Raw genomic sequence first — 24,179 nt, 5'->3', positions numbered from 1 at the left:
GTGAATCGAAAGTTATCCAGGGATAATGCCATTGTTGTGTGTGTGTGTGTGTGTGTGTGTGTGTGTGTGTGTGTGTGTGTGTGTGTGTGTGTGTGTGTGTGTGTGTGTGTGTGTGTGTGTGTGTGTGTATAGTGTATTGCCGTAAAAACTCTAAATATTTGCAGTGTGTTTGTGATGATAAGAAATGTCACAGCAAACACACAGGCGTCGTGATTTACTATCTAACAGGGGACCTGAGTCAGTGTGTGTGTAACGTAGTCACTATTCAATAATGACCTGCAATTAATACATTAGAGAGCTATTTCTGCTTGATTTAACCCTTTAAACTCAGGTATTGCTGTAAAAACTCTAAATCTTTGCAGTGTGTTTGTGATGATAAGAAATGTCACAGCAAACACACAGGCGTCGTGATTTACTATCTAACAGGGGACCTGAGTCAGTGTGTGTGTAACGTAGTCACTATTCAATAATGACCTGCAATTAATACATTAGAGAGCTATTTCTGCTTGATTTAACCCTTTAAGCTCAGGTATTGCTGTAAAAACTCTAAATCTTTGCAGTGTGTTTGTGATGATAAGAAATGACACAGCAAACACACAGGCGTCGTGATTTACTATCTAACAGGGGACCTGAGTCAGTGTGTGTGTAACGTAGTCACTATTCAATAATGACCTGCAATTAATACATTAGAGAGCTATTTCTGCTTGATTTAACCCTTTAAGCTCAGGTATTGCTGTAAAAACTCTAAATCTTTGCAGTGTGTTTGTGATGATAAGAAATGTCACAGCAAACACACAGGCGTCGTGATTTACTATCTAACAGGGGACCTGAGTCAGTGTGTGTGTAACATATTCACTATTCAATAATGACCTGCAATTAATACATTAGAGAGCTATTTCTGCTTGATTTAACCCTTTAAACTCAGGTATTGCTGTAAAAACTCTAAATCTTTACAGTGTGTTTGTGATGATAAGAAATGTCACAGCAAACACACAGGTGTCGTGATTTACTATCTAACAGGGGACCTGAGTCAGTGTGTGTGTAACGTAATCACTATTCAATAATGACCTGCAATTAATACATTAGAGAGCTATTTCTGCTTGATTTAACCCTTTAAACTCAGTTATTGCTGTAAAAACTCTAAATCTTTACAGTGTGTTTATGACAGCAAGAAATGTCACAGCAAACACACAGGCGTCGTGATTTACTATCTAACAGGGGACCTGAGTCAGTGTGTGTGTAACGTAGTCACTATTCAATAATGACCTGCATTTAATACATTACAGAGCTATTTCTGCTTGATTTAACCCTTTAAACTCAGTTATTGCTGTAAAAACTCTAAATCTTTACAGTGTGTTTGTGATAATAAGAAACGTCACAGCAAACACACAGGCGTCGTGATTTACTATCTAACAGGGGACCTGAGTCAGTGTGTGTGTAACGTAATCACTATTCAATAATGACCTGCATTTAATACATTACAGAGCTATTTCTGCTTGATTTAACCCTTTAAACTCAGTTATTGCTGTAAAAACTCTAAATCTTTACAGTGTGTTTGTGATAATAAGAAACGTCACAGCAAACACACAGGCGTCGTGATTTACTATCTAACAGGGGACCTGAGTCAGTGTGTGTGTGTAACATAATCACTATTCAATAATGACCTGCAATTAATACATTAGAGAGCTATTTCTGCTTGATTTAACCCTTTAAACTCAGTTATTGCTGTAAAAACTCTAAATCTTTACAGTGTGTTTGTGATGATAAGAAATGTCACAGCAAACACACAGGTGTCGTGATTTACTATCTAACAGGGGACCTGAGTCAGTGTGTGTGTAACGTAATCACTATTCAATAATGACCTGCAATTAATACATTAGAGAGCTATTTCTGCTTGATTTAACCCTTTAAACTCAGGTATTGCTGTAAAAACTCTAAATCTTTACAGTGTGTTTGTGATTATAAGAAATGTCACAGCAAACACACAGGCGTCGTGATTTACTATCTAACAGGGGACCTGAGTCAGTGTGTGTGTGTAACGTAATCACTATTCAATAATGACCTGCAATTAATACATTAGAGAGCTATTTATGCTTGATTTAACCCTTTAAACTCAGGTATTGCTGTAAAAACTCTAAATCTTTACAGTGTGTTTGTGATGATAAGAAATGTCACAGCAAACACACAGGCGTCGTGATTTACTATCTAACAGGGGACCTGAGTCAGTGTGTGTGTAACGTAGTCACTATTCAATAATGACCTGCAATTAATACATTAGAGAGCTATTTCTGCTTGATTTAACCCTTTAAACTCAGTTATTGCTGTAAAAACTCTAAATCTTTACAGTGTGTTTGTGATAATAAGAAACGTCACAGCAAACACACAGGCGTCGTGATTTACTATCTAACAGGCGACCTGAGTCAGTGTGTGTGTGTAACATAATCACTATTCAATAATGACCTGCAATTAATACATTAGAGAGCTATTTCTGCTTGATTTAACCCTTTAAACTCAGTTATTGCTGTAAAAACTCTAAATCTTTACAGTGTGTTTGTGATGATAAGAAATGTCACAGCAAACACACAGGTGTCGTGATTTACTATCTAACAGGGGACCTGAGTCAGTGTGTGTGTAACATAATCACTATTCAATAATGACCTGCAATTAATACATTAGAGAGCTATTTCTGCTTGATTTAACCCTTTAAACTCAGGTATTGCTGTAAAAACTCTAAATCTTTGCAGTGTGTTTGTGATGATAAGAAATGTCACAGCAAACACACAGGCGTCGTGATTTACTATCTAACAGGGGACCTGAGTCAGTGTGTGTGTGTAACGTAATCACTATTCAATAATGACCTGCAATTAATACATTAGAGAGCTATTTCTGCTTGATTTAACCCTTTAAACTCAGGTATTGCTGTAAAAACTCTAAATCTTTGCAGTGTGTTTATGGTGATAAGAAATGTCACAGCAAACACACAGGCGTCGTGATTTACTATCTAACAGGGGACCTGAGTCAGTGTGTGTGTAACGTAATCACTATTCAATAATGACCTGCAATTAATACATTAGAGAGCTATTTCTGCTTGATTTAACCCTTTAAACTCAGGTATTGCTGTAAAACCTCTAAATCTTTGCAGTGTGTTTATGGCAACAAGAAATGTCACAGCAAACACACAGGCGTCGTGATTTACTATCTAACAGGGGACCTGAGTCAGTGTGTGTGTGTAACATATTCATTATTTAATAATGACCTGCAATTAATACATTAGAGAGCTATTTCTGCTTGATTTAACCCTTTAAACTCAGGTATTGCTGTAAAACCTCTAAATCTTTGCAGTGTGTTTGTGATAATAAGAAACGTCACAGCAAACACACAGGCGTCGTGATTTACTATCTAACAGGCGACCTGAGTCAGTGTGTGTGTGTAACATAATCACTATTCAATAATGACCTGCAATTAATACATTAGAGAGCTATTTCTGCTTGATTTAACCCTTTAAACTCAGTTATTGCTGTAAAAACTCTAAATCTTTACAGTGTGTTTGTGATGATAAGAAATGTCACAGCAAACACACAGGTGTCGTGATTTACTATCTAACAGGGGACCTGAGTCAGTGTGTGTGTAACGTAATCACTATTCAATAATGACCTGCAATTAATACATTAGAGAGCTATTTCTGCTTGATTTAACCCTTTAAACTCAGGTATTGCTGTAAAAACTCTAAATCTTTACAGTGTGTTTGTGATTATAAGAAATGTCACAGCAAACACACAGGCGTCGTGATTTACTATCTAACAGGGGACCTGAGTCAGTGTGTGTGTGTAACGTAATCACTATTCAATAATGACCTGCAATTAATACATTAGAGAGCTATTTATGCTTGATTTAACCCTTTAAACTCAGGTATTGCTGTAAAAACTCTAAATCTTTACAGTGTGTTTGTGATGATAAGAAATGTCACAGCAAACACACAGGCGTCGTGATTTACTATCTAACAGGGGACCTGAGTCAGTGTGTGTGTAACGTAGTCACTATTCAATAATGACCTGCAATTAATACATTAGAGAGCTATTTCTGCTTGATTTAACCCTTTAAACTCAGTTATTGCTGTAAAAACTCTAAATCTTTACAGTGTGTTTGTGATAATAAGAAACGTCACAGCAAACACACAGGCGTCGTGATTTACTATCTAACAGGCGACCTGAGTCAGTGTGTGTGTGTGTAACGTAATCACTATTCAATAATGACCTGCATTTAATACATTAGAGAGCTATTTCTGCTTGATTTAACCCTTTAAACTCAGTTATTGCTGTAAAAACTCTAAATCTTTACAGTGTGTTTGTGATGATAAGAAATGTCACAGCAAACACACAGGTGTCGTGATTTACTATCTAACAGGGGACCTGAGTCAGTGTGTGTGTAACGTAATCACTATTCAATAATGACCTGCATTTAATACATTAGAGAGCTTTTTCTGCTTGATTTAACCCTTTAAACTCAGGTATTGCTGTAAAAACTCTAAATCTTTGCAGTGTGTTTGTGATGATAAGAAATGTCACAGCAAACACACAGGCGTCGTGATTTACTATCTAACAGGGGACCTGAGTCAGTGTGTGTGTAACGTAATCACTATTCAATAATGACCTGCAATTAATACATTAGAGAGCTATTTCTGCTTGATTTAACCCTTTAAACTCAGGTATTGCTGTAAAAACTCTAAATCTTTACAGTGTGTTTGTGATGATAAGAAATGTCACAGCAAACACACAGGCGTCGTGATTTACTATCTAACAGGGGACCTGAGTCAGTGTGTGTGTAACGTAGTCACTATTCAATAATGACCTGCAATTAATACATTAGAGAGCTATTTCTGCTTGATTTAACCCTTTAAACTCAGGTATTGCTGTAAAAACTCTAAATCTTTGCAGTGTGTTTGTGATGATAAGAAATGTCACAGCAAACACACAGGCGTCGTGATTTACTATCTAACAGGGGACCTGAGTCAGTGTGTTTGTAACGTAGTCACTATTCAATAATGACCTGCAATTAATACATTAGAGAGCTATTTCTGCTTGATTTAACCCTTTAAGCTCAGGTATTGCTGTAAAAACTCTAAATCTTTGCAGTGTGTTTGTGATGATAAGAAATGTCACAGCAAACACACAGGCGTCGTGATTTACTATCTAACAGGGGACCTGAGTCAGTGTGTGTGTAACATATTCACTATTCAATAATGACCTGCAATTAATACATTAGAGAGCTATTTCTGCTTGATTTAACCCTTTAAACTCAGGTATTGCTGTAAAAACTCTAAATCTTTACAGTGTGTTTGTGATGATAAGAAATGTCACAGCAAACACACAGGCGTCGTGATTTACTATCTAACAGGGGACCTGAGTCAGTGTATGTGTAACATAATCACTATTCAATAATGACCTGCAATTAATACATTACAGAGCTATTTCTGCTTGATTTAACCCTTTAAACTCAGGTATTGCTGTAAAAACTCTAAATCTTTACAGTGTGTTTGTGATAATAAGAAACGTCACAGCAAACACACAGGCGTCGTGATTTACTATCTAACAGGGGACCTGAGTCAGTGTGTGTGTGTAACGTAATCACTATTCAATAATGACCTGCAATTAATACATTAGAGAGCTATTTCTGCTTGATTTAACCCTTTAAACTCAGGTATTGCTGTAAAAACTCTAAATCTTTACAGTGTGTTTGTGATGATAAGAAATGTCACAGCAAACACACAGGCGTCGTGATTTACTATCTAACAGGGGACCTGAGTCAGTGTGTGTGTAACGTAATCACTATTCAATAATGACCTGTAATATTCAATAATGTAAATACACTGGTGTACCTGACAATAATCTTAAATGAGAGATGTGGACTGATCATATACTGTAATTATGAATACACAACAGAGAATGAATTTCTTAAAGAAATGACTTTTCTGTAATGTATTAGGTATTATGTCTAAGGTATATTGTGTTTGTGTGTGTGTGTGTGTGCCTATTGTGATACCAGATGCCTGTGTAAACAAGTTAACTTATTTTAATGTGTTGACTAACATACTAAAGCACAAGAAGACTTGTGGACTAACTAAGTGTAGTGTGTTACTTGATGTTACATCTTGTAACTTTATTGCGACTGTGTAATAAATATATTTAAAAATAAATTAAAGTATTAAAGTATATTTTAGGTTACAAATAAATACTTCTCAGTACATTCAAAAGAACACAGTTATTATAAAAAGACATATTATTACTTGACACATTATATAGTCTGTACGAAGCTTAACTGCATTTATGTTATTTATTTGTAAAGACATGTAATGGTGGAGATGGCATATATATATGCCAAATGCATATATATATATATATATATATATATATATATATATATATATATATATATATATATATATATATATATATATATATATATATATATATATATATATATATATATATATAAAATGAAGACAGACTTGACTGCCAGCTCACTTCACATTCACACACAGCTCCATTAGAGTCTATGGAGGTCCCCTGTTGGATAGGTAGACATCGTTCAGGTCCCCTCTTGGCATATTTTTAAAAAAATAAAAAAATGCTTATTTGAAGTTATATTATGAATAAGGACCTTAAAAGAAAATTTTGTATGTGATTTTTGTTTCATCAAAATGACTAGAAACACAGGTCCCCTCTTGGATAGTGTAGAGTGATAGTCCCCTCTTGGTAATATAGACATGTATGTGTGTGTGTGTGTGTGTGTGTGTGTGTGTGTGTGTGTGTGTGTGTGTGTGTGTGTGTGTGTGTGTGTGTGTGTGTGTGTGTGTGTGTGTGTGTGTGTTTGTGTGTATGTGTGCCCTTGTTAATATTACATTGTGGGGACCAAATGTCCCCGTAAGGATAGTAAAACCTGAGACCACCTACACTGTGGGAACCAGCCAGTGGTCCCCACTTTTCAAAAGGCTTATTCATCATACAGGATGAGTTTAAGTTGAGAAAGTAAAAATGCAGAATGTTTCCTGTGATGGGTAGGTTTAGGGGCAGGGGCAGTGTAAGGGGACAGAAAATACGGTTTGTACAGTATAAAAACCATGTGTGTTTATTTGTGACTCTTTAGCTCCGCCCACGGCACAGTTCCAGGAGCTTGACTGTTTTCGGAAAGGATCGGTACAGCTTGTACTCAAGATTAACTTGAGATTGGCAGAAACTGTGTGTGTTATGACCCTTTTAAAGATTTGAGTAGGCTTTGCTTCCCTTTCCTCCCCTGATTAGGTTTATAGTTAGATTTGGTGACATTTTATTTCTGAAATACCACAATAAGTGATTTAACCAACAGTTGTTTGTTTCCTTTCTCTTTTTTTGCCACAGTCATGTTCATCTGTTTAGGAGAAAAGGAAACTTTTAGCACTATCCACTGGATTTTTCACTTTGAAGCTGCCGCTAATCAACTTAAAACCACACATTTTTGTTACAACAGACACGGCAAATTTTGGTGGCAAATTTCTACAAAGCTTATAGTGATAAAAGAAAATAGATTTAAATGATAAGTGATTTGGAAAAACATTATGTCAACACTGAGATGCATTGAAATGCTGTGGAGGGTGAACTTGACCTTCAGCTTCCTTATCCCAGTCAAAAAGCTTCCTCAAAAGTGGTTGTTGGAGAGTTGCAAACCTTCATAACTGACTGCTATTAACAATCCAATCAAATCCTGATGTATAAAAATCAATCGCCGCCTCATTCAATACCTGTTTGACTCATAAAAATGTCACATTCCAGAAGTAAAATGGCTTGCGAATGCCTTTTAATGTTGGCTTCAAGGTCCCAGCCAAATAGGAAACACCAGATCGCCTCCTCAGAAAGTATCTTTACCCCACTATCCTGCACTGGTTTGAGTATTTACGGATGCTACTTTGCTGGATTATTTGATTAACCGCCTATAGTGTTCCTTCTGTGCTCTACCAGGAGGTTTTCAAAGAGCAGCCTGCAGAATAGATCACATCCATCCCATATTCCCTGCGGAGGTCTTTAATGTAAATTTTCTCCTGGGGAGACACACACACAGCCTCTCTCTGCCTCAGCGCATTCCCTGTGTGCGTGATTGATCGTCCAGTCTTGGCACGTATATGAGTTTTGTTAGTACAAGCAGTGTCACAGCGCAAGGACAGACAGGGAAACCCAGCATGCAGTGTTATCAAAGAAACATTACCCATAATCGTATATGTCCAGAGAGCATCTCTTGGGATGTGCACACATGTTCTAATGTGGACTAGACTGACATGTTCTGTAGTCTCTCCACAGACCCTCCTCTTCTCTCCCTTTCTGATTTATGCCAATAAATGAAGCGTCTCTCTCTCTCCTGCACCCTCCCTCTCTCTCTCTCCCTCCCTTTCTCTCTCCTCTCCTGTGTTCACGCTCTATCCCTCCCTGCATCTCAGTCACACTCGCCGGATCTCACAAAAGGAAGGGAAATGCATGCAAACCCTGCAAGGTGGAGAATACGGGGGAAAGTTGCATCCAGCCTTCACTAAGAGCAAACGCACACAGCAGGGATCCGCCAGAGATGTGAGAGGTTCGAGCTGCCGTCCTTCCCCCTGTCTGTTTGAGAAGACACCGGGGCAAGCTGCAATGACCTGGGTGAACGGGAACGCGATCTCTGTGAACCTCCACCTGTGCAGCTGCCAGCAAGCACTCGAGCTGCCCAAATAGGAGGGCATGACTGGTTGGACTGAAACCGGCTGCTTCATGCGAACGCTCCTCCAGATATAGGTAAGGTTCAAGCTGCCATTAATTCAACAGATTTAACCTTTGAAAGGATCAGTGTAATCCCTCATAGGGCTATGCGAGCTGTCGCTCTTGGTTTTATTGTTTGGTTCTCGCTCTCGGAGAAAGTGTAGTGAGATTTGGAGCGAGAGCGTGGTTCGAACGAAGTTTGAAAATACAAAAGATATGTGTGTAAGACATGCAAAACTCATGCCTTGGAGATGTGCTGGGAAAGCTCCTCATTAAAATTCAGAGTGTGTGGCAAAACAGACAGTAAAATGAAAAAAGGAACTATGCCTCAAGCATTCATATCTACTTCATACTCAAATGAACTGGAATGCCATAGTCATAGTCTTCGTCTTGCATAACCGTAATTAAAACTCATATATGAACTCTGAATGCCAACCAAAGGATGTCAACATCATCATCATCTGGTGGCTTCGACAAGTGGAGATCACCTTTCACTTGAGCTTGCCTTGCATTTACACAACTGTAATATTCAGTTAGCAAGCATTAAAGGCACTACTGACTGAGGAAATGCTTAAATTGCAATGGACTGGGGTTCTGTGAAACCCTTGTGGTGGGGGCGAGGGGTTTCTCAGCTGCAGGTTTAGTGCCGGTGAAAGATTTACACATGTGAATAATGTACCTCAGCTCACAATTTCAATGCAGGCAATCTGTGCTAATGAGCTAAATAACCGTATTCAGTACACAAAATCAGCTGTGTTTACATTTGCATGTTTTTTCTAGCGTCATTATGAATAATAATGATGCTTGATTTTTTTTAAAAGATGAATCTCTGGCAATCTTTCAGGAAATCTTTCTTTGTGACTGGATGCGCTTCTGTATTTTACTGTGGAGGGAAATGTTGATCACTGGCATAGATTAATGATGTGTTTAGTGAAGAGTGGAAATCTCATTTTGTGCACGTTGACAATAGATGGGAAGGCATGACTAAGTGATTTCAGTCTGCCTTAACCATTAAATGTGGGATTTGATTGGGGACCCAACAGCTTTTGAAAACTGCACCATCATGTCCTCCGTATCCAGTGAGTGATTTGCTCTCAGGCCCGCTGTTCTGGTCCACGTTTACTCACATGTCTTATGCAATCTAATCTGAAATGATTAAACCTGTCATATGGTCTCTCGAGGACTACACAGTTATATGATCTTCAGTGTCTTGTTAACGCAATGGTTGGCCAACATCCCGAGTCGGACACATATGCATGTAAATGTGTACTCCAAACCAGTGCAATCTGTCGATTTTCAGTTAGAGCACTACACGATAAAAGTTTATGACGGTATGAGGAAGCACCATAGTGCATTTCCAAGATTAAACCTGCATTGAAAGGTTGCATTTAGAGGTGATTGGGTCTGGTAAAGATTAGGTGTCCACTATTGTTGAGCGCCACATACATCACACTGCTCAGCTGTACACTGTTTAATGGCCATGTCACCGGCTTCATAGTCCCCAGTTGGGCTATTTTAAAGGTTCCTCATTTTGTTTTGCAGGTCTCCTAGAAAAGGTTTACATGTATCAAAGGTCAAAAAAACCCTTCATTTTCTCATAGTATACACTGCACATCACCACACTTTTTGGACTTGATGGATGAATCAGTCTCTCTAAATCCCTCCTTTCTGTGAGCTACTCTGCTCTGATTGGCCAGATGACCCAGTCTTTTGTGATTGGTCTACTGCTTACAATGTATGTGTGTCAGAAGCTAAACGTCCATTGTCATAACTGAACCTCAGCTCCGGAGCCTTCCTAAAGCTCAGTGATCGATGGCGTTGATTTTACCATATCAATCCGAGCGCGATGATGATGAAACATTGAAGAACTGGTTATTCAACCCGAACCTCCATCACAAGGACGACTTGAGCAGGACGTTTCTCAGGGATACGATACTCAGTTTGAGGTTCATTATGAGATGCTTCAACTGTAATTCCTCAGCATCAGCATTAACAAGTGTGTGTCCATCAGCACACCCATGAGTTTATTTCTCATTTATTGCGTTGCACGTGCGGGAACTGTATTAATAACAGCACATACATAAGCGGAGCACTAACGCCAATGACTGATGAAACATTAAAGTGTGTAAAACAAATCTTGCTCCATCCTTTATCTTTACTCAAAGTAGTAAGAGCGACAGACAGTCTGCATTATTAGACTCAGTTTTAGGTGATAGTGGCCCACCGATGATGAGCAGATTTCAGCAAGATTTCAGGAAACTTACACAATATAAAACACAAAACTAAGTATTTTGAAAACCCAGTAGAAAACATATAGATCAATAATTATTCATTGTGATTCTGTGGAGCAGCTGGTCTAAATAAACTAGTGCTGACCTATCTTTTAAGAGCAAGAGTTTTGTGAATCCCGCGTTTAACTCTGAGATTTGAGAAGCAGTCGTCTGTAAAATGACGTTTGAGGGTCAAGTTGTTTGCAGGCGGACGACGTATAACATAGGCGGTCATTATGCATATGTATTTTCTAGTACAAATTACTTCTTTAGGCGGATCAGAGTTGATTATTCCTTTTGAGAGACAATAACTTTATTTATCGTGCACTTTCGACTTTTCAACTTTGCACACATTACATTACACATTGCGTGAAAGGGAATATTCAAAAATCCATAATAGGGGCACTTTAAGGGGACAGATAGTAGGTGGAAAACATTCTGGCAGTATGAAGCTACAATGATGGGATCCAGTGATAATGGCATGGCAGTTTGATATATACCATTGTATGAATAATTATCATTTTCATGTACAATGACATTTGCATAATACTCTCCATTATATCAGAACTAATCAAACAGCTATGGTACTATGGTAGCTTTTTTTGTGTGTGTGGAGAATTCGGTTAAAGATAAAGTCCACAACGCCGCATTAAGTATCACAATCCAATTTGACTTAATTTACTTTTCTCTTTTTTATGATAGTTGAATTTATTCTCACATAATATATATTTTCAGTTTATGGCAATATTTTGTATCCAGTTATTTATTAGTAAGTAGTTGTACTTAGTAAACAAGTTTGTAATCTGCCGGTCAATATCAGAAAATAAATGTGTGAGACTAGAACTGGGGTCTGAACCACAGTGCCAGTTTAGGTGCTTACTCAGGGAAGTTTTAGAATAGTTTTACCAACCCTTGGTAACACAAAAATGGATTAGTTTTTACCATATTTTATATCAATTCAGATATCAGCTGTTAGCTGAGTGAATTTGCTGACGCAACACTCGCTGTTCTTTGACTGTTCAGATTAAATAAGCTTGTCTCATTGGTTACTTTTAAGAGGACTGACTTGGAAGCAGCCACATCTGGCTGTAGTTGTTCGGCATGATTTGTTAAGGATTTGTGGTTGTTGTATCTGCTATTTTAGTTGTCTTATGTTATTGTGTTTTATGTGTTGTATGTATGGTTGTACTGCTGCCTATCTTGGCCAGGACACTCTTGAAAAATATTTTTAATCTCAACGAGTACTTTCCTGGTTAAATAAAGGTGCATTTTTTTTTAAATAGGAGCACAGAGAGAGAGATTTTTATATGTTCATTGAATTATAATTATTTATTATAATAATAATTATTTATTTAATATACATAGATTTTCACCTGTTGAAGTCTTGGTTGTTGTAGTTGTTTTTGTGTCTGAAACGTATTAAGCTACATATTAAACATATCTGCAATGGACTGGCCATCCATCCAGAAGTTCTCTGTCTTCAGTCAGAGACGCAAGGATAGACTCCAGCATCCCTACATAGGACGAGAGGTTTGGAAAATGGATGGATGTATATTAAAAGTGTGTGTGCGTGCGTGCGTGTGTGCGTGTGTGTGTATTTAGCTATATTATATTACACTAGTGAACAACATTTTACTGGTCCTCACTAGTCAAAAAGGCTTTGGGCCAAAACGCTGTAAAACATGAATCCATAAAATAACCCAAAAACGTTCTGGCAGACATTTTCCAGTAATTATCCAAATTAATACAGTACATTGTGTCCTATTTTTGTGGATAGTTTTTTTTTTTTTTGAGGGCATGTTTATATTTAAATGTATTTTTTTTTTATGGGTATAGTTTTAGGGCTGTTTCACACGTTTTTGCTTAAAAAAAACACGCATCTCGAGACACATCTTTTAAAAGGTTAACTTATTTTAACTTAAGCTCTACATATTTCGAATGCTGTGTCATGCGTGAGATGCTGCAAAAGACACGAGACGTCAAGTGAATGTTTACATAGCAAAAGCACGAGAGAAGTAGCGCACTGGAATGGACAAATATGTTCTGTATGAACGGCCCCTCAGGCTACAAAACATCTCATCAACCTGATATAAAATCAATGGAAGTCTATGCAGTGTATGTTTTACTAATAATGAAACCTGTGTGTGTGTGTGTGTGTGTGTGTGTGTGTGTGTGTGTGTGTGTGTGAGCCTGTTTATGTGGTTTATGAGGACACAAATTTGTATAACTACATGGGTATTACACTGGTATTACACTATAAATGTGGTTTATGAGGACATATCAAATGTCCTCATAATTCAAATGGCCTTAAAAACATACTAAATGATGTTTTTTTGAGAAAGTAAAAATGCAGAATGTTTCCTGTGATGGGTAGGTTTAGGGGCAGGGGCAGTGTGTGTGTTTGTGTGTGTGTGATGGGTAGGTTTAGGGGCAGGGGCAGTGTGTGTGTTTGTGTGTGTGTGATGGGTAGGTTTAGGGGCAGGGGCAGTGTAAGGGGATAGACAATACGGTTTGTACAGTATAAAAACCATTACGCCTACACTCTAAAAAATAATTCAGTGGCTTAGTAAATATCACAGTAATAATTAACTTTATTAACTTAATAAAATCTCTCAATATCATTTACTTGATGGTTTTAGTTAAACATACCAAAATAATTGACTAAAAATCCAACAGTTAATTTTGTCTAAAATTTATAGTTATATTTAAGTTTTTTTCACTAAAATAATTTAGTATTCAAATAACCAATTCTTTATTTTGAATATACTTAATACATTTGCGAAATTTATTTCAAAATATTTGAGAATGGAGAATTAAACCGATCTGTTTCAAGAACCATAAATATTACTTAATTAAAATCAAGATTATTAATATTTAACACACACTGAAGAAATTGAGTAAGTTTAGTCGATTAAAACAATGCGCCCCTCCCCCACCCTCTGACGCGACGACAGCTCGACGGTTGAGTGAGTGGATATTTGAATTCTCCTCAGTCACCAGAGCAGTTTCTTCTTCTCAGCGTCGCAGAATTGGGGCATTTCCTCTGTGAAATTCAGGTTTGTATGTTTTGTTTTATTATCTATATAATCATTACTGTGCTAAAAGGCATTATATTTAATTCAAAACAACATACAGGGACAGTGTGTGTCACCTTAAGTTAACGTGTGGCGTTGGTCTTTGAAACGCCTGCTGTGTTGCTCAAAACACAACTTTATTCGTAAAGATAATGAATTTGGATGATAAAATCTTATTAAAACTGGGCACTGTTTGTTTATTGTCAGGTTATGGAGTCTGGCGCCTCGCAGCATCTTTCAGCTACAAATGAAACGCAGGACAGCGGTCTCAAGTTCAAAGTCCACCCGCAGACCGCTAATAGTCCATCTCAGGCTCCAGAAACAGCGCTGATACGGTGGAAATGAGATAACAGACCGGTTGATTACACTTGAATTACTTTTAAATGTTTAATTTTTACTTCTAAAATGTTTGTTACATGAGTTTAAATGTTGTAAAATAACTGTTATTCTTTACATGTCAAAACAGTAGCCTACTTTATGCTGAAACGTTATTGCTGTACTCGTCGACAATAAAGGCCATGTCATGTATAAGTGTGTTTGTGTGGACTGTGAAGTATTTTACAAAGGTTTAGAGGAAATTAAAGTTATACTATACAAGTTAGTAATACTCATAAATAAAAACAGTTCATATTAGTCATAAATATTGGTTTTTAAAATGCTTTTTACCCAATTTTTTCTACTCAATTGAATTTGTTAATGTAACAAATGCAGTTACTCAGATCTACTTAATTTTTTTACTTACATTTACTCAGTTCTTATGGTGTCTATAATTGATTTCACTGCTTTAAAATTTACTCAATTTTTTTAGTGTAAAAATGTTTCACCAAAAAAATTGAGTAAATCATAGTATTAGTTTTTAGAGTGTATGGAGAGTCCCTGTAAACCACATAGACCAACATGTGTGTGTGTGTGTGTGTGTGTTTGTGTGTGTGTGTGTGTGTGTGTGTGTGTGTGTGTGTGTGTGTGTGTGTGTGTGTGTGTGTGTGTGTGTGTGTGTGTGTGTATAAAAACCGTAACGCCTATGGAATGTCCCCATATGTCACAAAAACAAACGTGTGTGTGTGTGTGTGATGGTAATTACAAACATTCTCCTCTTAATATATTCGTACTTGCCTTATATTTTGCAGGCTGGTTTAACACACAATAATAATAATACCGTAAATTTATTAAAGCGTTTTTGGTTCAGTTTAATTCGAAATTAATAATTTCTTGATGTGAAACCTAGATTAATTCAGATATTTTTGTATATTTTATTTCACTGTTTTCCCCTCCTCCTCATTCCTCAAGCTTTCCGGGCAGCAGTGTGTTTCCTGTTGCTATTTGAAACAAGTTTTAATTCTTCATAATTATCTTTTCATTATCAGCCCAGAAATACACCGCTCTGACTCTCACCAGCAGGGGATCATATTGTCTTGGGACTGGATTTACTGCAAACGTAACGCTTCACTGTGCATGCTGATGAACTAATCACAAACTCAGGAGTTGCCTGAGAAAGTTTAGTTTGAGTTTAGTGGTGCCTTTTAAACCTGGTGGCATTTGTTTGGGTTTATCAGCTTAAATCTTATAAGGCCTCGCATCACTTGTCAGGGTTTATTTTGTATTAATGACTGTATATTATTCCTTACTCAAGTTTCAAGATGACAGTAAGACTTTGTATTTGACTCCTTCAGAACAAGCTGGTTTGGCAGTCTGGACACGTTCTGAGTTTTTATTGGGTTCTGCGTGACACGGGGGAGGTCAGAGGCTGGTTTAAAATTAGTAACATGACTCAAGCTTTTCAGCTGTAGGTGTTGAAAAAGTCAAAGGACAGATGATAAAAGGTGACTAGAAGACAGGTCTTTCATCATAGAACCGAATTATCCAATCAAATTGGACTTTTTCTGTCCCATTAAAACTACTTCAAAGGGGTGGTTGATCGCCCCCTTTTTACAAGATGTAAAATAAGTCTCTAATGTCCTCAGAGTGTGTATGTGAAAGTTTAGCTCAAAATCCCTCACAAGTTACCCCTCATAGCATTTTTATAGCATGTTAAAATTGTCACTTTTTGAGGGTGAGCAAAAACATGTAATTTTTGTGTGTCCCTTTAAATGCAAATGAGCTGCTGCTCATGGGGCGGAGCTTCAAGGACTCCAGTTAGCAGCTCGGATTACCTCGTCCAGACAGGCAATGATGGACAGACTCAAGAAGAAGCGACAGCATTTAGAAAGAGACCGGACATTTCTGAATGGTTAGTTGATGAATTTATGAAGCTGATGTGGAGTTAACTATCTTCAAGTCATTGATTAGCATATTCTGTCATGATAATCTCACCCCCCTTTGTTGTGTGTTCCCGAGGGCGGGGTTTATGTAAATTTCAGGGTTAGTGATGTCACTGACACGGGAGGAAGTTTGTGTAGTCCCTACCAGCCATTTGTTGTAGTCCTTAAAAAGTGATTTCTGTAAAAGAAAATATCTCCATATGCTTTGAAATTTGAGCGTTGTAACTTTGCAGATGTTTATTCTCAAACAGTGACATTATACATTAACTGAAATCATAAAAGGGAAATCATAATCAATCACCCATTTGATTATTGTTGTACAATGCTTCTTCTGTAATATTAAACACTTTTTAAAATTTGATATAAAGATAATTTCAAGGCCATAACCATGTCTCAGACATTGAGGGGGGACTTACGTTTTTTGGAGTTTTTTCATGGGGGGGGGGGGGGGGGGAATTGGGCTTATTGATTTATTTAAAGGTGCTCTGTGTACATTTTAGTGGCATCTAGCAGTGAGGTTGTGGGTTGTGAATTGTCACCGCGCACCCCTCCATAGAGAAGCTACGGTGGACGATACAAGACAAACATGTCGTCGTCTGTGACAGCAGAGAGTAGCTAGCGCTCTGCAGAGAAGTTTGTCCGTTTAGGGCCACTGTAGAAACATAATTGCGACCGCACAGTAAGGGTAGATAGAAATGGCTCATTCTAAGATAATAAAAACATTACAGTACATTATGTAAGGTCTTTATACTCCACTGAAAACATAGTTATGGATATTATATTTCATTTCTATCAATAGATCCTCATAAATGTTACATACTGCACATTTAAATGACTTAAATTAAAAGGGATTTAAGGAAATAAAGAAAAATGTATAAAAGTGGTAAAAGTTTACCCAATTCTATTGTAGTTATGATGTAGGCTAAACTATTTGCAAATAATATATTTTTTTAAATATGCATACATTCACTTTTATTTTCATCTGCCTAATATGCAAAAATGCAAAACGTTCGTCACGTCAAATTCAGTTATGATTTGCATAAATGATGCCACATTTTCACTTCAAAATTCAATTTCATAAAATATGTCAAGTAGTTCAACGTTTCCCAACCGGGGTGCCGTCTGACGTGAGCAGGGGTGCCGTGTAAAAGTGGCACTGTCACCGCGGTTCATCTCAAATCTGATGACGCATCTTTAATATGGGTTGTAACTTGAAAAATAATGCTTTATGTATGGTTCTGTCGATGGATTCACATGTTGGTTCCAACCACCCCTTTAACACCATTTCTTGAAGGTCTCGGTCTCAGACTTAGCGGACTAGCCTGACAAGACAGACCCACATCAAGATGTTTGGTCTGGAAACTCACCATTGACAGCTCAATCCGAGGGGCGGATAAACGGTTGTCTTTCAAACTCCCTCTGCACGTGATAGGATAGCGCTACACCAACCAGAGCAACGAAGGTGTAGCAGAGCTTGTTGATGATTAAACATTCGCCGTATCCGGTCAGCAAAACTCCGAACACATCTTCCCTTTTTAAGAATGACTTCAGTGCCGCTCTTTGTTCTTTTCTCAGAGAAAAGCTTAACTCCAAGTTAAGGACTCACGGTCAAAGCCAGTTTCTGTGTTTACTAGAAGCACGCAAACACAACTCAGCCGTCATTATGGCCCCGGCCACCGACTCTATACACAATGTGATTGGCCCGGCAAGAGTTTGACGTTTACAGCTCAGAAGGGTATTGAGAGTTGCTAGACGACACTGTAAAGTACATTTATATTCAGAAAAAAAAGTTGTTTAAAAACTAGCTTATATCTGGAAATTGTGATACACCTGCAGTCCGTAACTTTTTGCACTCTAGTGGTTAATAAACAGAACTGCATGCTTCTTGCAGAAGAACATTGCAGCCGGAGCTACTTCTCTCTGTTTATGTCTATGGCAGATCACGCAGGGACTGTGCAGGGACCAAGCCTGCTGCATCCCTCTCAGAAACTGAAGCTTTCGCGCCTCGATCGCCCCCCGATGACTGGTCCCAGTATAGCTGCCCCTCTGTGTTTTCTAATGGACGCGAGGCAAACTAAACAATAAAATTACACTTCCCCAAAGTTAGTTTATGTCATTGAAGGCAGTTATCATCACGATGATTTCATTTCAAGCGTTCGTTTTTAAAATAAGTTTAGTTTTAGTTAGTTATCTGATGCTATAAAAAAGGGGGGTGTGACGTCATGATTGCCAGCTGAGATCGACGGCTTCTCTGAGTGAAGTTGTCACTGAGGCACTAACAGACTTCTTTGGGGGATTTTCGGGAGCAGATTGGAGCTTTCGCTTTAATTTCTACATAGGGCTGGGCGATAAATTGATTTTATCGATTAATTCGAGTTTGTAGTTTCATGTTGATTTTTGTGAATGAAAATCGGTTTTCTCTTTAAAATCCGCCGACGCTCCCTCTGGGCTCCTTTAATGGCTCAGTCCTCCCCTGCGCGTTTGCCAGTGCCACAGAGATACACAAACAACAAGGATAGCGTCTAACAACAACATACAGTGTCATTGGTTCAGTTTTTCACAGAACAATTTGCAATACCCCGCTGCAAAGTGTGTTTGAAGTATGAAGGGAGCTGCACTTATTTGAGCTGCGCGGACAATGAATGCAGCTTGAGCTCATACACGGGCCGATCTCATGACAGACACGATACACAGCGGTGGAGATCCAGTGAGAGAGCGTTTAAATTCACCACAGAGTTAATAACATCGCTACTGTGATCTAGTGGAAGCGTTCGGCGCAGAATTCTGTTATGAACAGATATCGGATCAAAACAGAGCTGACGTGGAGACAACACGAGCGAAGGTCCAACGTGATCTCATGAAAATATGTGAGTATTTTTACGTAAAGTGTGATTCTACTACACGTACATTTACTAACGTTTTCACACACGATAAAACGTACAATACTGACTTATTAACAGCACTAAAATGTACAATATTGACGTATTGACAGCACTAAAATGTAAATTATCGACGTTAACGTGTAAGCAGCCAGCCACCGGCTCCCATAAATCGTGGCATTAATATTGTTTATTTTATATCCAATAGTCACATCAATACATGTTTTCAGTCACATTTATTAAATGCATTTTACTAAGTTAATCAACCTAATATAAAATAACAGAAATATAAAATAACATTTTGCTCTCGTGACATCACTACAAACTCATTTCGGGTGACTAGATAATGTTAAAAGAAGACTGAATTTGAAAACCGTCAGATGAATAACATTCTTGCCAACCATTTTGTAGTATTTAGCTTGTTTTTTGCTGTGAGACATAAAAAGGCATTTTCTCCTATTCAGCAACTGGCGATCACAACACCAAAACACAACATCAATTCACAAAACGCAACACTTTATTCGTTTTCTGTAATCCAAATCGTTAGAATCCATATGTTTGCGAGAAACAAATCTAAAATTGAGCCCGGTGATCTTCATCTCCATTAGTCTTCATCTCCTCTCAGTAGCGCGACGGCAAACATCAAATCTTCAAATTTAAAAAACGCGCCCTCATGAAGCGTTACGACATGATTTACGGCAGTGGCATCAAACGCTCATTGGCTCTCGCCTGCTTCGTCACAGATTTTGACATGTCGTGTTTCAGTCGATTTGTATTTGAAATGGGAAGCGCGCAACTTCACGGAGAGAAGCCGGATTAATATTTTCATTGATTAATAGCTAACATTCTGCTCTGTACCTCATACAAAACTATTAACGTTATATACCACCAGAGAGGACTGCGACTGCAACACATCTTCATTTGAACTACTATTGGTACCGCTTTTGACATTTTTGCAATAAATAAATTATTGTGAGTACACTGGTCTGTCTGTTATGCTTTGATTTATAACAGTACGTTGTTTTAATAAATGCTAATGGGTAGGTTTAGGGGTAAGGGTAGGATTAGCCGTTCAAAATATTTTTTTAATGCTATATTGTTACCAAAATCGTCATTTTCCAACGTTTTACCTTTTATTTTCTTTACATTCTGTATTAAATTGGTAGGTTTAGGTTTTAGGCAGTGTTAAGGGATCGTAGATTAATCAATAAAATGGTCAAAGGGAAATTATATAGATATCTTTATGATATAACAAAACAAAAAAAATGTTTTTACCAGAATAAAGTTTTGTATTCTCAAAAAAAAAAGATTTCATGATGGATTCGTAAATATTTTACGTTTTTTAGCTGTAAAAATGTAATAATACTACGCTTAAATGTTGCAAATACGTCTATATTTTACATTTTAGCACTTCTCCAAATGTACTAAGACGTACGTTTAGTCTCTTTGAAAGTAACGTATTAATACCTACGTATTAAGGGTGAGACCAGGCTGGAAGGTCAGGGGTTTCATACACAAATAACCAACATTCACCATGATTTACTGTAGAAAAACCACATGGATTTAATGTTTATTATTAATGTTCATTATTTATCTCAGGATTCGTACAACCTTTTGAGATTGAAATTCAAGCGCTTTCCAATGGTTTCGTACACTTATTTGTAAATACGTAGCCTACTGCACTTATTTCCAGCACTTCAAAGCTCTAAATATCCAAAATATGCTATTTTTAATGTGATGGTTTGTAAAACTAAAAGTTTAAAGGGGTCTTGTGAAAGAAATAGTCTTTTAGTTTATTTTTTAAAATGTTTAATCCATTTTGTGGCAAACAAGCATGTTTTATTTAAAAAAGATATGCAGTGCCCACCACAATAACCAGCAGAAGAGCACGTATTGATTTATTAACCATTTCCACTCCCTAATATATGGAGAAAAGTACGAAGTCACCAAGTCTCTTAAAAAACTAAATGACACAGAAAGCAAGTAAAGAGCTCATTTAATAATAACTGAAGCTGTCGGTCAGTTCAGTGTGAGAATATTGAAGAACAATGGTAATCTATATTTAATAATATCATTAGCATATTATTAAATAGCATAACATTTAAATTTTCCCTATACTTTTTTTGCACATTACTGTTGTTAATAAAAGTTAATTTGATCTGCATATCAATTAATAAACCTTTGATATGTATACTGTATATTGCAAAAAATATGGTGCCCATTTATACTGTGGAATGGTGTGGGTTATTCACATGCTGAAAGTTTTGCACCCCAGGTAGGCACTCTATCAAGCAGCAAATATTTTACCTAAACAAAATAAAGTTAAAACTTGTTTTGAACAATTTCTTTGTCATGCAGATTTATTTTAAGTAGGAGGGAAAAAAAGAAGAGAGAGAAAAAAGAAAAGAAAAATCGATTAAAATCGTAAATCGAATTTTTTGGCAAAAAATCTGGGATTTTTTTTTTAGGCCATATCGCCCAGCCCTAGTTCTACATTTCCATAACTGTTTATCTCACACCAACATAATTAATTGTTCTGCATCTGCGAGAGTGTGGGCAGCCTTTTGATATCTCGACTGTACTTCCTGCTCTCTCCTGCGCAGACTCGGTCCCAAGATGCCAGCGCCGTGCAGGCCGCCTGAAAGCTTCAAATCTGGCAAGCGGAAACAGATGATGTCGAGTTGTCCATATTTTTTTATGGTCTATGGCAGGGACACGCAGAGGTCCCTACAGTCTGGCCTGAAATAGTCCCAATATAAATACTTATTATAAGTGTACCATAATGATTCAGGGTAAGACAAAAACACGGTTTGGAAAATGGATTCATGTTGTACATTCTCATTATATAATTTTTGTAAATCTTGAACACAAAAAAAGTTACGGACACCAGCTTTAAGCTAACATTTGAGCAAAACCCATCTATTTTTCTTGACAGAGTATAGCATGCACAACTAAACCGAACGGCGCAGGCATATGAAGAGGCTGGCGTGTCATATAGTGTTGATTGAAGACTGAAGTTGATGTAAATGCAGTAGACGCAGCTGAGAGCTGCAGTGCAGTGACACACACACACCGCTTTTTTACAAAGCACACCCACTCTAGTGAACACTCACCAATTACACTCCATGGCATTTGAGATTTGCAATAAAAATTGTTACGTGGTTTTCCAGGATTTGTGACACTGCCTCGCCATTAGACTTCGTGCCATCACTGCTAATAAGACTTAAAACCAACTCATGCGCTATTTCACACAAAGAAAATGAAACCTATTTTTGGACCATTAAGTATTACATACTTTTTTTAATGACAGTTAAAGTTACACTATGCAACTTTTCTTTAGTTCAAAATGTACATAATTGAAATAATGAGCGAGTACATCTTAAATCTGGATTTCAAATTGCGTTTTTGTCTAATCCTGAATCACAATACGCCTATAATGAGCTTTAATATTCTGACTATAGCAGGACGGCATTTTTTGTACACATTACAGTAATGTGATGTTTTGGGATTTTATGTTATTTACATGGTAACTTTCCAAAGGCATGTTTGGAGTCTCGTTCATGTTGGGAACAGGACTGAAGGCACACCTTTAGGAACATTTGCTTCATTACTCCCATGGTGTATGATTGCAGAAAAAATGGACGAAAATAATAAATCATAAATGTGGTTTATTTTGTTTAAAAATTGTATAAATGTATGAGGTGGCGAAGGGGGGCAAAAGGCACACAGTATTGATACAAATAATTAGCAATAATAATATGTTTTTAATAATGTCGTTCCAGCGTTAATACTTCAAAACAAACACTTTAGCAAAGTTTGTACTATTTTATATAATTTATGATAAATTACTTTAAAAAATTCAATAAATATACTGTCTATATATATATATATATATATATATATATATATATATATATATATATATATATATATATATATAAATATATTGAGAGAGAGAGAGAGAGAGAGAGAGAGAGAGAGAGAGAGAGAGAGAGAGAGAGAGAGAGAGAGAGAGAGAGAGAGAGAGAGAGAAACAACTTTTTTATAGTAAAGAAATCTGAAAGTAATCAAGGGATCCTTTAATATGATGCTTTCATTATAAATCTAGGTGCACCCAATTTAATATATGATATTTCTATCATCTTTGCCATCTGAATCATGTCATGAAAAGTCAGCCAGATATTTATTATCATGTTTATTATTGTGCATTTTGCCCCAAATACCTAACTTTTACATATCTTCCATTATTAAAATCTTTTCTTTCTTTTTTTTTACCTTGAACCTGGAACCTGAAAATCAATAACACGACTTTTGTCTCAAAATATATTCAATATTTGTTTTGCGATTCTCATTTGCTACTTAAATCTACAACATTTATTAAAAAAATATATATAAAAAAAAAATTATAATAATAAAAAAAAAATATATATATATATATATTAGTTCAAATTAGAACATAGTCAACTTTGCACTGCTGTTCGTGATCAGACAAACGTCCACGTCCATCTTGAAAAGTGGATGTTTTGGAAAGTGCAGAGGGAAGTTTTTGTGACATCTAGTGGTTTAGAGGAAAATCAAATCAAAGCTGTCTCTAACTACAGTGCACCTTTAGCTCTGTTTTACCCTATTATATTTAAAAGCAAAGTAACATTTTTGGTGAAAAAGCCTGAATTTATGTGAAATTATAATCAGCAGGTCAGGTAATTATCCAAAACTGTTGGTCACGGTTGCCAATCGTCTACAAACTCCATTAATGACAAAGCAAAGCCTCTGGCTGCCACCACATCACATCTATGCAAAACCTTAACTACTTTTTTTTTTTTTTTTTGAGTGATCTCCATTTAGTTCCCATGGAAACCTTTTGTAACTCATAGCAGGATAGATGAAAACAAAGATACTGTGCACAGACGGAGAGAAAGAGAGGGAACTGTGGATGAGA

At 37.0% G+C, this 24,179-nt stretch overlaps 1 protein-coding gene across 4 annotated transcripts in view; it reads left to right on the top strand.

The window, feature by feature from the left end:
• frmpd3 (FERM and PDZ domain containing 3) overlaps nt 1–24,179 on the top strand; it is a 407,976-nt gene that overhangs the window by 66,731 nt on the left and 317,066 nt on the right. For 3 of the 4 annotated variants that reach the window (XM_067456884.1, XM_067456882.1, XM_067456880.1), the window contains exon 1: nt 8,486–8,795. The exons of the other annotated variant lie outside the window; for it this stretch is intronic. The gene's annotated coding sequence lies outside the window, so the exon portion shown is untranslated. Of the gene's footprint in view, nt 1–8,485; nt 8,796–24,179 lie in introns of those variants that run through there. 4 annotated transcript variants of the gene reach the window in all.

Source organism: Pseudorasbora parva, chromosome 11, assembly GCF_024679245.1.
Source record: "Pseudorasbora parva isolate DD20220531a chromosome 11, ASM2467924v1, whole genome shotgun sequence".
NCBI classification, from domain to species: domain Eukaryota; kingdom Metazoa; phylum Chordata; class Actinopteri; order Cypriniformes; family Gobionidae; genus Pseudorasbora; species Pseudorasbora parva.
This window is presented reverse-complemented; position numbering and strand designations above follow the sequence as displayed.